Raw genomic sequence first — 13,922 nt, forward strand, 5'->3', positions numbered from 1 at the left:
TTTACCATTTTCCCCCACGTCCCCACTCCTGTACCCTGGAATCTCTTTCCAAAGTAAGCCCATTGTATGCAAGCCCTTCTCTCAGACTCTACCTTTTGGGGGAACCTAAGACATTTGATATAAGGAGTAGACCTAGAAAGCAGACCCCTTGTCCCCAGGAAGGAATTCTGGAACTGAATTACTCGCCAATCAGACTCCTCCACTGCTGGTGGAAAGAGTGTGCAGTGTGAACCCCTTACCTGAATCAGCATCACCAAGACTTTCACTGGTGGATGACTGGGATGAGGTATAGGTGGAAAGTCAAGCATTTGCTTATGGAATAGGGATGGTCTATGAACGGTTTGAAGGCAATGGTAATCGTAAGACGTGTGGATTGGCTCACTTTTGTTAAGCGCTCATTAAGATCGCCCACCACCCCCTAACCTTTTGTAAGTGACAGGTTCAAGTTACCAACTTCCAAGGCAGGCCATGAAATACGGAAAGTCTCTAAGGTAGTATTTAAAGAGAAGCTTGTCTTCTGTATCCCTAGAACAAACTGCTGATTATGAGACCCAGGATTGACCTTTAAGGTAACATAGCTACAAAGGAAATGCACTCCCTTGACAAGTCTTCTATGCCAAAGGCAAGGTCCTGGTAGGGAAAGAATGGAATCCTGAGACCTGTAGTGGTAGGATTTAGGTGGACAAGCCTGAGACATTTCCACTCCCAGATTCTTCTGAACTCCGTTTTGGAAAAAGTAGCTCCTTCTGCTTTGCTGGAGCAGAACAGCCTCTCCTTGTGTGGAGACCCTGCATATACTTCAGATGAGGAACAGCGTATACCTAAACAAGGAATGGTAAACCTGGCTAATATTTACCTGAAGGAAAAGGGGATACAAGCATGGGAGTAGGTCTTGAAAGTGTTAGGCCAGGGAGGGGAGAATATAAAGGTGGACAGGAGAGAACATATTGACTCTGGAAAACACTTGGAGTTTCATGATATGGCAAGGACACATGGAACTGGACCTGATATACTGCTGGGATGGTTCCCTGGAGCCCGGACAGGATGACGGCCTATAGCAAACGAGGGAGAGATTCTAGAAGTACCTTGACTGTCTAGAGAAAGGTGTCAGAAGGATCCAGGATGTTAGAATGTTAGAGTAAATTTGTAATATATGACCTGAGAACCCACCATGTGACCAAATATTCCTTCTAAGTGTTCAGAGGACATACCCATCTCCGGGGAAGTAAGAAATACACTGGTGAGGGTGCCATTGGCATCCATGGGAAGTTCCGAGGTGGTCATCTACTGTAGTTGACAATAAGAGATGATATTATGGAACTGGGCTCCTAATATCAACTGGGTTGATAAGAATCCAAAATAGCAAAGGCCAGATGGTAGTGCTTGAGTGACAGAAGGAAACAGTATATAATTATAATAATGGGCTGCAAGTCCAGAGTGGCAACCAGAATGCCTTCACCCACAGGGCTCTGTGATAGTGACTAATAAGACCATAGTGTTTCTTGGGGCAAGTTAAATGAGCATCAACTAGCGTATTACTTGACCTGTACACATGAAAAGAAAACACTGACAGCTGATGAGCAGAAGGCTGATGTCAGCTGTCTCATTGGAAAATTGCAGCCCCTCAGCCAGTTTACAGACTAAGGGACTTCTCAGAACCAGAGCTCATCACCTGAAAGGAAAGCGGAGTAAAGGCCCTGCAATAATAGCACAAAGTATATTCACTACATATTTCCCCATTCATTCCACAAAAGGACACACATCCACACTATGGTTTGCATGTTTGTCCCCTCCAAACCTCTTGTTGAAATTTGATCACCAATGTTGGAGATAGGGCCTATTTGGAAGGTGTTTGGGTCATGGGGGTGGATCCTTCATGAATACATTTATGTCGTCCCTCAGGGATGAGTGAGTTACCACTCCATTAATTCCTGCCAGAGCTGGGTTTTAAAAAGAGCCTGGCACATCTTCCCTCTTCCTTGCTTTCTCTCTCTCCATGTGATCTCTGAACATACAGCCTTCCCTTCCCTTCCCACCACGAGTTGAAGCAACTTCAGGCCCTCACCATATGCAGATGCTGATACCATGTTTCTTGTACAGTCTGTAGAACTGTGAGCCAAATAAATCTCTTTTCTTCATAAATTACCCAGCCCTCAGGTATTACTTTACAGCAACACAGACTAAGACAACCCATTTATGGAGAAACTATATGTATTAGTCTGTTGTTACACTGCTATAAAGAAATGCCTGAGACTGGGTAATTTATAAATGAGAGAGGTTTAATTGACTTGCACTTCCTCATGGCTGGGGAGGCCTCAAGAAACCTACAATCATGGAGGAAGGGGAAGGGGAAGCAGACACCTTCTTCACAAGGCAGCAGGAGGGAGACAGAGAACGCAGGAAAAACTACCATTTATAAAACCATCTGATCTCATGAGAATTCACTCACGATTATGAGAACATCACAGGGAAAACCACCCCCGTGAGCCAATCACCTCCGACATGATCCCTCCCTCGACACCTGGTGATTACAATCTGGATTACAATTCAAGATGAGATTTGGGTGGCGACACAGAGCCAAACCATATCACTGTATGTTGAAAAAAAAGGCGGGGACTGGGCATGGTGACTCACACTTATAATTCCAGCACTTTAATAGACTGAGGCAGGAGGATTGCTTAAACCCAGAGGTTCGAGACCAGCCTGGACCACATGGCAAAAACATATCTTTACAAAAAATACAAAAATTAGTTGAGTCTGGTGGTGCATGCCTGTGGTCCCAGCTACTTGGGAGGCTAGAGGGGAGGATTGATTGACCTGGTAGGTAGAGGTTGTGGTGGGTAAGCTGTGATCGTGCCGCTGCACTCCAGCCTGGGAGACAGTGAGACCCTGTCTCAAACAAAAAAGAAAAGGTAAAGAAAAGAAAAGTAAAGGGAACCATTCAGACATTTCGAGGCTGGTTGCATAATAGGTTCTGAGCTAATGTTAATACCAGGAAGCTAGAAACATGCTTCCAAGTGGAGTGGGCACAGAGAACAGATGGTCCAGGTTCATTTCACTATGGTCTAACAGAGTCACAGACACGTCCTCTGCTTATATGCCTAGTTTCCCAAGTGAACAATTGGAATGGTTATATTAACAACTGGAAGAACCCTCACCTTGGTTTCCTGACGTGTAGTGAGAGTTGTTATGATAGGAACAACCAGGGTAAGTCCCTGAAACTGCACACTCTCACTGGCTAAGACAGTGAATTAGAAGGAATACAACTTCCTGAGAGGAAATACAAAGATTAGTGTCACCTTCAAAGACTCAATGGATGTGGACATGTTGGTTCAATTTGCCTATTTAGCCTGTTTGGCCAGTGCAAAAACCAGATCCATCATAGGAAATAATGGTGGACTATTGTAAGCTTTATCTAAAAATAGCCCCAATCATAGGTGCTATGTGGGGGGTTGTATATTTACTAGAACGTGACAACAGTATTTGGTGCCTGACATGTGGTTATTGCTCTAGTGAATAGGTTTCTCTCAATCCCTATGAATAAAAAGGAGCAAAATAAGTTACCTTTTGGCCGGGCGTGGTGGCTCACACCTGTAATCCCAGCACTTTGGGAGGCTGAGGCGGGCAGATCACAAGGTCTGGAGATTGAGACCACCCTGGCCAACACGGTGAAACCTCGTGTCTACTACAAATACAAAAAATTAGCCTGGTGTGGTGGCGGGCGTCTGTAGTTCCAGCTCCTCGGGAAGCTGAGGTAGCAGAATGGCGTGAACGCGGGAGGCGGAGCTTACAGTGAGCCGAGATTGCGCCACCGCAGTCCAGCCTGGACGACAGAGCGAGACTCCGTCTCAAAAAAAAAAAAAAAAGAAGAAGTTGCCTTTTATGCGGGAAGAAGAGCAGCACACACTCACTGCTTGCTGCAGGACTATGTTAACTTTCTTGCTCTGCATCACAATATACATTGTCCATAGGTCACTGATCAGTTTGGCATTCTGCAGAATATTGTGCTATACTGATGACATCGTGCGAATGGACATGGCTAGTCAGTGAGTAGCAAGGTGTTTTCATACCCAGTGGTATCATAAATGAGAAAATGCAACAGCCCTTATCCAATAATGCCAAAGCAACTAAAGGTACCAGCCCCTCCAGGATGAAGAGCTGGGCAATCCACTAGGCAAAGAACCTAGGTCAAGTTGTGGCGGAAGAGAGAGAGGATGAGTATCAATTATGAAAACAATTACAACATCAGGAACTGTTGCTTGTTCCTCCAACACTTTTGTATAATATCTTCCATAGGTATTGCTGTCAGTTACCACCTTGAAGGCTCTGTACCAGACTACATATGATAAAGATTCCTAGCAGATCTGAGAAATACACAATATGGGGTATATCAGACATATTTTGCCCATTTCATACCCATAGCTACCAGTTGAGCCAGGATGACATCTGATAGCTGCACTAGGTATCTTTTGCTTTCTGCCCTGAGGCTTCTCTGCTGTGCAAACACGGGAGTATGAGGGAGCAAAGACTTCCTGGTGCAACTGCATATCAGTAGAGGATAAGATTATCCCTTCTTTTGTGTCTCAGCAAACAATTCTGAATTTGGGCTCCTCAGAAGCTCTCCAGCAGGCCCAAGTCCCCACTGCCTAAAAAGGTAACCAGCTAAATAATGCACCTCTGTATCGGTTTTCTTGTTGCGGTTTACTCCTGGTCTCCCACTCCCAACTCTTGTTCTCTGGTGTTACCTCTCAAAATAAATGAAAGAGAGAGCACCCTTGTTTAGGTTCTTTTTAAGCAACCCAAGCCAAGACAACAAAGTAAGATAGCCCCAAATGTGCTCCTATAAGGTTTTTCAAAGAAAGTAACACTTGAGTTAGGTCTTAAAGTTTCACCTAAGAAATTGTCCAGGTGGACAAGAAGAAAGGGTGTTCCAAGTAGAAATAATAGCATGGACAAAGGCAATGCAGCAGGAAAAGTCTTCATAAACTCAGCGAATTTCAAGTGTTTCACAATGGAAGGAGCGATAGAGTCAGGTACTTGCACTGGCAGGGGATGTTGGAAATGTAAACAAGAGTGAGATACAGAAGATTTTATGTGGCGTGCCAACTGGGGCTTCTTTTTGTAAACCACAAGGCAACAATTAAGTTAATCCCTTTACCAAACCTTCTGCCTAACCTGAAGCAATGTGAAAACGAGCTCACTTTCCAACATTGATGCATGAGTTGCTGTTACCTATGAACATTCATTTAAAGATGAAGCTGTTCTCAGAGAGCTGATTGAAATTTCTTGAGAAAATGTGTGGTAACATTTGGATAGGTAACTATCTATCCAAATCCATTTCTTCTCCCCCTTTGCAGCCTTGCTAGGGAAAGCCCCAGTTTTGTTTGTGCTTACTGACTACATAGTCTTGTGTTTAAGGGAGTCTCGTGTTCAAGGGAGAGGCTCCTTGGCCTCAGGTGATCATCTAAGCCAGAGGTTGGCAAACTTTTCCTGTAAAAGACCAGAGAGTAAATATCTTAGGCTTTGTGGGCCATACGGCCTCTGTTCCAACTACTGAATTCTGCTGTTGTAGTGTAAAAGCATTCTTTAAGAATACCTAAACTTTCTTCATAGATATCGAACTTTGAATTTCATGTAATTTTTTTACATCACAAAGTAGTCTTCCTTTTATTGTTTACCAACCCTTTAAGAATGTAAAACTCATAGCTCACAGGCCATGCAAAAACAGGCAATGGGTCAGATTTTACCCGTAAGCCATCGTTTGCCAACCCTTCATGTAAGGTAATCAGGGTGGTTTCATTTCCTTTGACCAAAGATTGGTTTTAGCATGGACATGTAATTAAGTCCTGACAAATGTGATCTGCAGATGTTCCTTAGTTCAAAAAAGAGGCCCATGGGAAGGAACAGTCCTTTTATTGCCTGTGGATACGGCTGTGTGATGCATAATGCCCAGAGCTGCTGCAGCCATCCTGAGGATATGCGGTTTCTCACCTTTAGCTGAGAATAGCAGAACAGAGGAAGGAATCTGACTGAATCTCCATGACATTACTGAGCTGTTGAATTAGCCTGCAGCATACTTGGATCTTTATGATATTATGAAACTGTTGAATTAAACCTGACTCTAAGCTTCTTTTTGTGAGAAATAATAAAGCCCTTTATTATGCAGGCCACTTTATTTAACAGTTACTTAAAGCCCAAAATATTCTGACTGAGATAAAAGGACCCAGGAGAATACTAGGTAAGCCATTAAATAGAATAAAATAGAAGTATAAGTGCTGCCATGGAAAGATACCTAAAATGGATGGGCGTGGTGGCTCATGTCTGTAATCCCAGCACTTTGGGAGGTGGAGGTGAAAGGATCACTTGAGTCCAGGAGTTTGAGACCAGCCTGGCCAACATGGCGAAACCCTGTCTCTACTAAAAATACACAAATTAGCTGGGCATGGTGGCGCACACCTGTAGTCCCAGCTACTCAGGAGGTCAAGGCTGCAGTAAGCCATGATTATGTTACTGCACACCAGCCTGAGCAACAGAGCAAGACTCTGTCATCAAAAAAATAAAAAAAAGAAAAGTCTATCTAAGACAAATTCTTAAGTGAAAAAAGCAAGGTGTGGAACAGTTCACAAAGTTAACATATCATGTTTTATGGATATATATGCATATATCTTAAGATTTTGGAAAAACTATGATTAATCATGATAAATTTTTGGAAGTGTTGGAATGAGTGGGGAGGAAAATAGTTTTATTTTAATTATCTGTCTTATCTTATTTTTTTTAAAATGTTAATGCATTTGCAGTTATTATTTCTGGAATTTAAAAAACTGATTTAAAAAATCAAAGAAATGAAAAAAATGTTAACTTTCTAGATAGGCAGGTATTTTGAATAGGATTCTGTGGGAATATGACAATATGGCAACTCATTGCTGATGGCCTAAAATGGAAAAAGGCCCTAAATTCAGATAAATGATTTCACTTTTATTAGTGAAATATCTTTAGCCATGCCATATTCTCTCTGAGTGAAGCTTAGAAGGTTAAAACTTAGAATAGAAAAGTAAGGAATACCAGATACTGCAACTACAACAGTTTAGTTCCTCTTATCTCCCTGAGACACAGAATTTTTAATGGACTGCCTTTGGGTGTTAGTACCATGCCTCCTCTCATTTACCATGTGCATTAATGATTTAGAAGTCGGAGAAAGGGTTTTTACTGATGGAAGTGCTTTCTAAGGTTTCACCAGTAAGACTTCACCTGTCTGGGAATGATTTAGGTAAGGAAGATAAATAGCCTGTTAAGAGAACTGAGAAAAATAAAAGAAGACCTATATAGGAGGGATTCAGGATAAAAATCAGGAAGAAATTTCCGATCATAAAAACTGTCACAGAACAAAGCAGAGGTTAATTGCAGAGACTGTGGTCTTTCATTATGACAGTTTAAAGGAAATTATTATCTATCTAGGATGATATAATTTTTTTTTTTTTTTTTTTTTTTGAGACGGAGTCTCCTCTGTCGCCCGCGCTGGAGTGCAGTGGCCGGATCTCAGCTCACTGCAAGCTCCGCCTCCCGGGTTTACGCCATTCTCCTGCCTCAGCCTCCCGAGTAGCTGGGACTACAGGCGCCCGCCACCTCGCCCGGCTAGTTTTTTGTATTTTTTAGTAGAGACGGGGTTTCACCGTGTTCGCCAGGATGGTCTCGAACTCCTGACCTCGTGATCCGCCCGTCTCGGCCTCCCAAAGTGCTGGGATTACAGGCTTGAGCCACCGCGCCCGGCTATGATATTATTACTTTTATTAGAATTATATAGATGAAAGAGACTTTGGGCCAGGTGCAGTCGCTCACGCCTATCATCTCAGCACTTTGGGAGGCTGAGGCAGTGGATCACCTGAGGTCAGGAGTTCAAGACCAGCCTGGCCAATGTGGTGAAACCCCCTCTCTACTAAAAATACAAAAAAATAGCTGGACGTGGTTGCAGGTGTCTGTAATCCCAGCTACTAGGGAGGCTGAGGCAGAAGAATGGCTTGAACCTGGGAGGTGGAGGTTGCAGTGAGCGGAGATCGCGCCATTGCACTCAAAAAAACTAACAAAAGTTGAATTTGAGATTAATTTCAGAGACTAAAATGAGGAAAAATCATGTAATGAATAAAGTAACCAATTATAGAAAGAATACATCTCAACAATGAGGGGCAGATGAATTAAGGGGACTCTCAGGTTCAGTGACTTGGAAATACTCTCTAGAGCACCTAATTCTAGCAGCCTATCAAAAGCTAAGCAGTTGTGGAGGAAAACGCACATGTTTGGGGGATTTCTGAGATGTCCAAGGGGCTAACTACATCACAGACATTTTCTACCTTAATATCTGTTAAAAAAAAAATCAAGAAAATTTACTAATTCAAAAACCAACAAATGAAGGGGGCATACCCTTAAGTTAAAAAGTGAAACATAAAAAACAGGCACACAAAGACATACTATGAAACAGAGCAGAAGAGAATGAATGGGTTACATCCTGACTCTGCCCTCTCATCCATTTACCCACTTCAAGCTATACTGATAAACATACCAAATTCTGAGATTCACATGAATATCTCCAAATTTGTAGATAAGCAAACTCAATGGGTCTTCGTACATGTTCCGTTTTCTCACTTTACATTGCTAGAAGTGGCTGAGAGAAAGGCAGATGAGATGGGGAAGGTGAACTATGGGACTGACTCTCATGAAAGTGAAGCCTCTAGGGATACTCATTAAGATGTGGAAACTGATGTCTGCCGATATTCCCCTATGCGAATAAGATATAATTCTCACCTAGATGGAGTGAACAACAACTCAGCAAAGAGAGCAGGATCCAGATTTTCTGAGGCAGCCTGTGTCTTGCTTGTCTCAGTCAAGCTTATTTCTTCTGCACCCTTTTTCTTGAGGTACATAAAAGTAAAGAGAAGATGAAATACTTTGTCCTCAAACAGAAACTAACAATGAAAACCAAAATGGGCTCAGATATGGAGGGAAGAAAGTTAAAAAGTCCCCCACACAGTATCACAACCAATGAAATGGTTATCAGAGCTATTTAAGCCTGAGCAAGATGAAAATAAATAGCATGGCAACTATGTAAGCACAGATAACTTATGTAACGTTCCTCGGGTCATAGAATTAAGATGACAGCGCACAGAGGTAGTGTGTCTGGCCTGAGAAGTCTGGATAGAAAAATATTTTGACTTACTAAACTATCTCCTACATAAGATAAATCAGCTGAGCCAACTACAGTTAGAATTCCAACTCTAAGTTTGATTCCAAGGTGTAAATAAGACAATGAGTGGAGCCCCTGGTTCCTGATGAAATAACCTTAGGACGTAAAAGTCAGGATACATCCCTACAATGATGGACCAGGAGCCTGGGGAAAGGGTCAGGGACAGCTGGGCTGGGGAAGATTCTGAAAGTGGTCTGATAAAAGTCTAGGCCTACAATAGTTACTGTACATCTATACTGTACTAATGAAGTCCTGATAAAAAAGTTTACTTGTATTTATTTATTTTGAGATGGAGTCTCCCTCTGTTGCCCACGCTGAAGTGCAGTGGTGCCACCTCAGCTCACTGCAACCTCTGCCTCCTGGGTTCAAGCAATTCTTCTGCCTCAGCTTCAAGAGTAGATGGAACTACAGGTGTGTGCCAGCACGCCCAGCTAATTTTTGTATTCTTAGTAGAGATGGGGTTTGACCATATTGGCCAGGTTGGTCTCGAACTCCTGACCTTGTGATCCACCCACCTCGGCCTCCCAAAGTGCTGGGATTACAGGCATGAGCCACCGTGCCTGGCCAAAATTTACTCTTAATATCCTCCCCAACAGGAGTCTTGGCAGGGGTCCAGCATCGCTGAGTCAAGGCACTCAACACAGTAACTGTCGCCCTTTTCATTCCTAAGGTAAGTGTATTCGAACCATAAAAGTGTCCTGGCCTAGAATCAAGGGTCAGAGGAAAGTAAACATTAGGTAGGTGGGGCCAGTTCCTTCTTATTTATAACAGCCAAATCAGTGGCCTTTTTTCATTTAAAGACAAAATACAACGAATGCCCAGTTTGTTCCCAATGTAGGTTTGGGTGAGTGATGTGTGGACATTAGTCCTGTAGTCCGGGGGTCATTCAGAAAAACATAAATGATCTTAAGTGTATGTCAGCATAGAAGAGGCAAGCAGATAATAGGGAGAGGTGTTGAAAAGATGTGGAAGGTCATTGAGAGCATGTTTTGACTTTTTCACATTTTCCCCTAATTTATACACAAGGTTATAGCATAAAGCTTCTCTCAACTGCTTTAATTGCCTGATGGTAGCAATCTAAAAGGTCTGTTTTTAATAAAAATTCATTTACTTCCTCTTACAGCTATGCATTAATTATAGCCAATTATAAGAATAGTTTCCTGACATTGTTGAATTGTCATAAAAAAGCTAGTAAATAGTGTATTTGACATTGGATCAGAGGGTTAATCTCAAAGCAACAAAAGTATGTCTTTCTGTCCAGTCATGACACATACTAGCATATATCAAATTCATGGCCTATTAGTTGTTGTCTACATATTTGATTTCAGGAATTGTTGATGCATCATTAGTTGTTTGCAAACCACCTAATGTGAGATCCACCTAAGGTGAACCCACATATTAGAGATCCCATGTAGTCATTATGTTAACTCACTGTAAAGGGTTAACTCACCTACCTCTTAGGCTTCCTACAAGGATTAAATAAAATAATGTACATGAAGCACATGACTAGCCAGGAGTTTGAGACCAGTTTGGACAATGTGGCAAAAACCCATCTCTACAAAAATACAAAAAAACTTAGCCAGACATGGCTGCACACACGTGTAATCCCAGCTACTTGGGAGGCTGAGGCACGAGAACAGTCGGAACCCCGGAGGTGGAGGTTACAGTGGGCCAATATCGTACCACTTCACTCCAGCCTGGGCAACAGAGCAAGAGTGTCTCAAAAAAAAGTGGATTTAACATTTTAAATGTTCTTAGATTTGAGCAACCTTTTTTGGATCATATATGCCTTTGAAACTCTAATGAAAGCTGCCTTTGAAAAAATGTGCATACACATATAAGAAGGGCTTTCACTGATTGCTGTCTCAGTTGGGAGGAGGAGAGGGTCTTAAGCTTGTTCAGTCAAGCCTTTCTGATTTTCTCCTCTTACCTCCCCACGTATGGGTGCTCAGGAGGTTCCTTTGGGCTTACAGGTGCCCTGGAAAATTGCAGACGGTGCGAGTCAAATGGCAAGGAGTAAAACCTAGTGGCACTGCTGCCATGACCACACCTTAAGTTCCTAAGGAGTAGTAAAATGATGGAGTGCTGCTGCAAAAGAGAAATTTGCTCTCAAATACAGAATGAGGCAAGGCTCTTGGTGTTGAGAGGTCTCTGATTCATGAGGCTCCTGAGGAATCTCACTTTTGCGGGGGAACCTTCTTTTCTTCTCTGAGTGCATTTGCCATTTCCTGGAAGCAGGACGCATTCTCAGACAAGTTCACATCCAGCAATCCATACCCTTGCTCTCTTCCTACTTTAAAATATATACATTGTTGCTTCAAATAGTCATTATTTCTTAACACAAAATCCCATTATCTTCTATTTCATAAGGATATTGATGGCTCTTGAAGGCTGACCCCAAGTTACTAGCACTGATTCTCTTCACAAATGGGAACCGCTCTCTTCAAATTTCCTGGACAGAAGAAATTTTCACACACCTCCTCCTCCTCCCCCAACAAAAATATCAACAAAATAGGTCACACGTTACTTTTAAGGAAGCAAAGTTTAGAAATAAACCAGTTCTACTAAGTCAGGTTAAACATTTTGATCTTGTTAGATTCCTGTACACATATAACTTTGTAAATGATTTTGGAGGTTTCAGGTTTTACACACTATACTATATTGTTATATAACAAATTATTTCAAAATTTACATCTTAGAAAAATACTTATTTTCACATAGTTTTAGTGTGTCAGGAGACCAGGTGCCGTTTAAGTGGGTGGTCCTCGCTCAGAGTCTCTCATAAGCTCGTGGTTGAGAGGTCAGGTGCAGTTGCAGCCGTCTTAAGGCTTGACTGGAGCTGGAGGATCCGCTTTTAAGGCAGCTCACTTTCATACCTGACAAGTAGTGTTGGTTCTTGGCAGGAGGTCTCAGTTCATTGCCAGGCAGACCTCTCCACAGGGCTGCTTGAATGTCTTCATGATATGGCAGCTGGCTTCCCCAACAGCTGCGGATCCAAGAGAGAACAAGGTAGAAACCATGATGCCTTTTATGCTCTGGACTCAAAAGTCACACACTATTTTCCCACAATATCTCATTGGTTCCACAGGTCAGCTCTACTCACGGTGGGAGGGTGCAAAGGCGTGCGTACCAGGAGACAAGAGTCACTGGGGGCCTTCTTGGAAGTTGACTACCACATATGCTAAATTCTACATATTCTCTTTAATTCTCTGGTCTTGCTTTATCTATATCACTCTAAAAAATATGAGTGCAAAAAAACTGTCCTTACTTCACTTAAAATAGGATTGTAGAGTACTGTCAGGTGTGACTTGTCAATATAGCAAACCCTGTGCCTCATTCCAGCTCTAAGTAGTCAGTATTTATTTTGTCCACAATTCAATGAAACACAGAAATTTGTGAAATGGCTTATAGGAAAATCTTATAATTAATTAACTTGGTTAGAATTCAAAGTATTATGATTATTTATTTAGTTGAGTCAAATAATGTGAGTGACAGTTTAAAACGTATCTCTATGTTGTGGTTAGTGTTTCCAACATTTACGCAGAACAAATGTTTAATAAATAATTGTTAAATTTTAGAACCAATAAGTGAATACAGGGCCGGGCACAGCGGCTCACGCCTGTAATCCCAACACTTTGGGAGACCGAGGTGGGCGGATCGCCTGAGGTCAGGAGTTCGAGACCAGCCTGGCCAACATGGCGAAACCCCGTCTCCACCAAAAAAATACAAAAATTAGCTGGGCATGGTGACATGCGCCTGTAATTCCAGCTACTAGGGGAGGCTGAGGCAGGAGAATCGCTTGAACCCGAGAGGCGGAGGTTGCAGTGAGCCGAGATCGCGCCATTGTACTCCAGCCTGGGCAACAGGAACGAAACTCCATCTGGGGTAGTTTCCCGCTCTCCCGGTGCGGCCACTGTGTCCGCTGCTGTGCGCCGCCTAGGAGTCTGAGCGATCTGTGGGCAGCAGCAAGGGCCACGATGACAGATTACGGCGAGGAGTAGCGCAGGAGTCCATCTACCCTGACTCCTTCATAGTATTATCAGAAAATCCACCCAGCTTCACCATTACTGTGACATCTGAGGCTGGAGAAAATGATGAAACTGTTCAGACTACCCTCAAGTTTACATACAGTGAAAAATACCCAGATGAAGTTCCCCTTTATGAAATATTCCCTCTGGAAAATCTAGAAGAGAATGATGTCTCAGACATTTTAAAATTACTAGCAGTACAGGCTGAAGAAAATCTTGGTATGGTGATGATCTTTACTCTAGTGACAGCTGTGCAAGAAACATTAAATGAAATAGTAGATCAGATAAAAACTAGAAGAGAAGAAGAAAAGAAAACAAGAAACAGAAGCAGAAAAGGCTGAAAAGCAATTATTCCATGGCATCCCAATTACAATAGAGAATTTCTTAAATCGGAAGGACGAGTTTGATAAAGAATTATTGGAACTTAAAAAGAAAAGGATAAAAGAAGAACAAGCAAGAAAAAACAAATTAGTGGGAAACAACTACTTGAACAGATCATAATCTTGACACATCTGATATCCAGTTCTTGGAGGATGCTGGAAACAATGTGGAGGTAGATTAAGTCTTTGTTCCAAGAAATGGATGACTTGGAGCTGGAGGATGATGAGGATCATCCGGACTACAATCCTGCTGACCCAGAGAGTGACTCAGCTGACTAA

General features: G+C 42.4%; 1 pseudogene; it reads left to right on the top strand.

The window, feature by feature from the left end:
- Positions 1-13,922, top strand: part of LOC111544641 — a 34,914-nt pseudogene extending 20,992 nt beyond the window's left edge.

This window comes from Piliocolobus tephrosceles, chromosome 10 (genome assembly GCF_002776525.5).
Source record: "Piliocolobus tephrosceles isolate RC106 chromosome 10, ASM277652v3, whole genome shotgun sequence".
NCBI lineage: Eukaryota > Metazoa > Chordata > Mammalia > Primates > Cercopithecidae > Piliocolobus > Piliocolobus tephrosceles.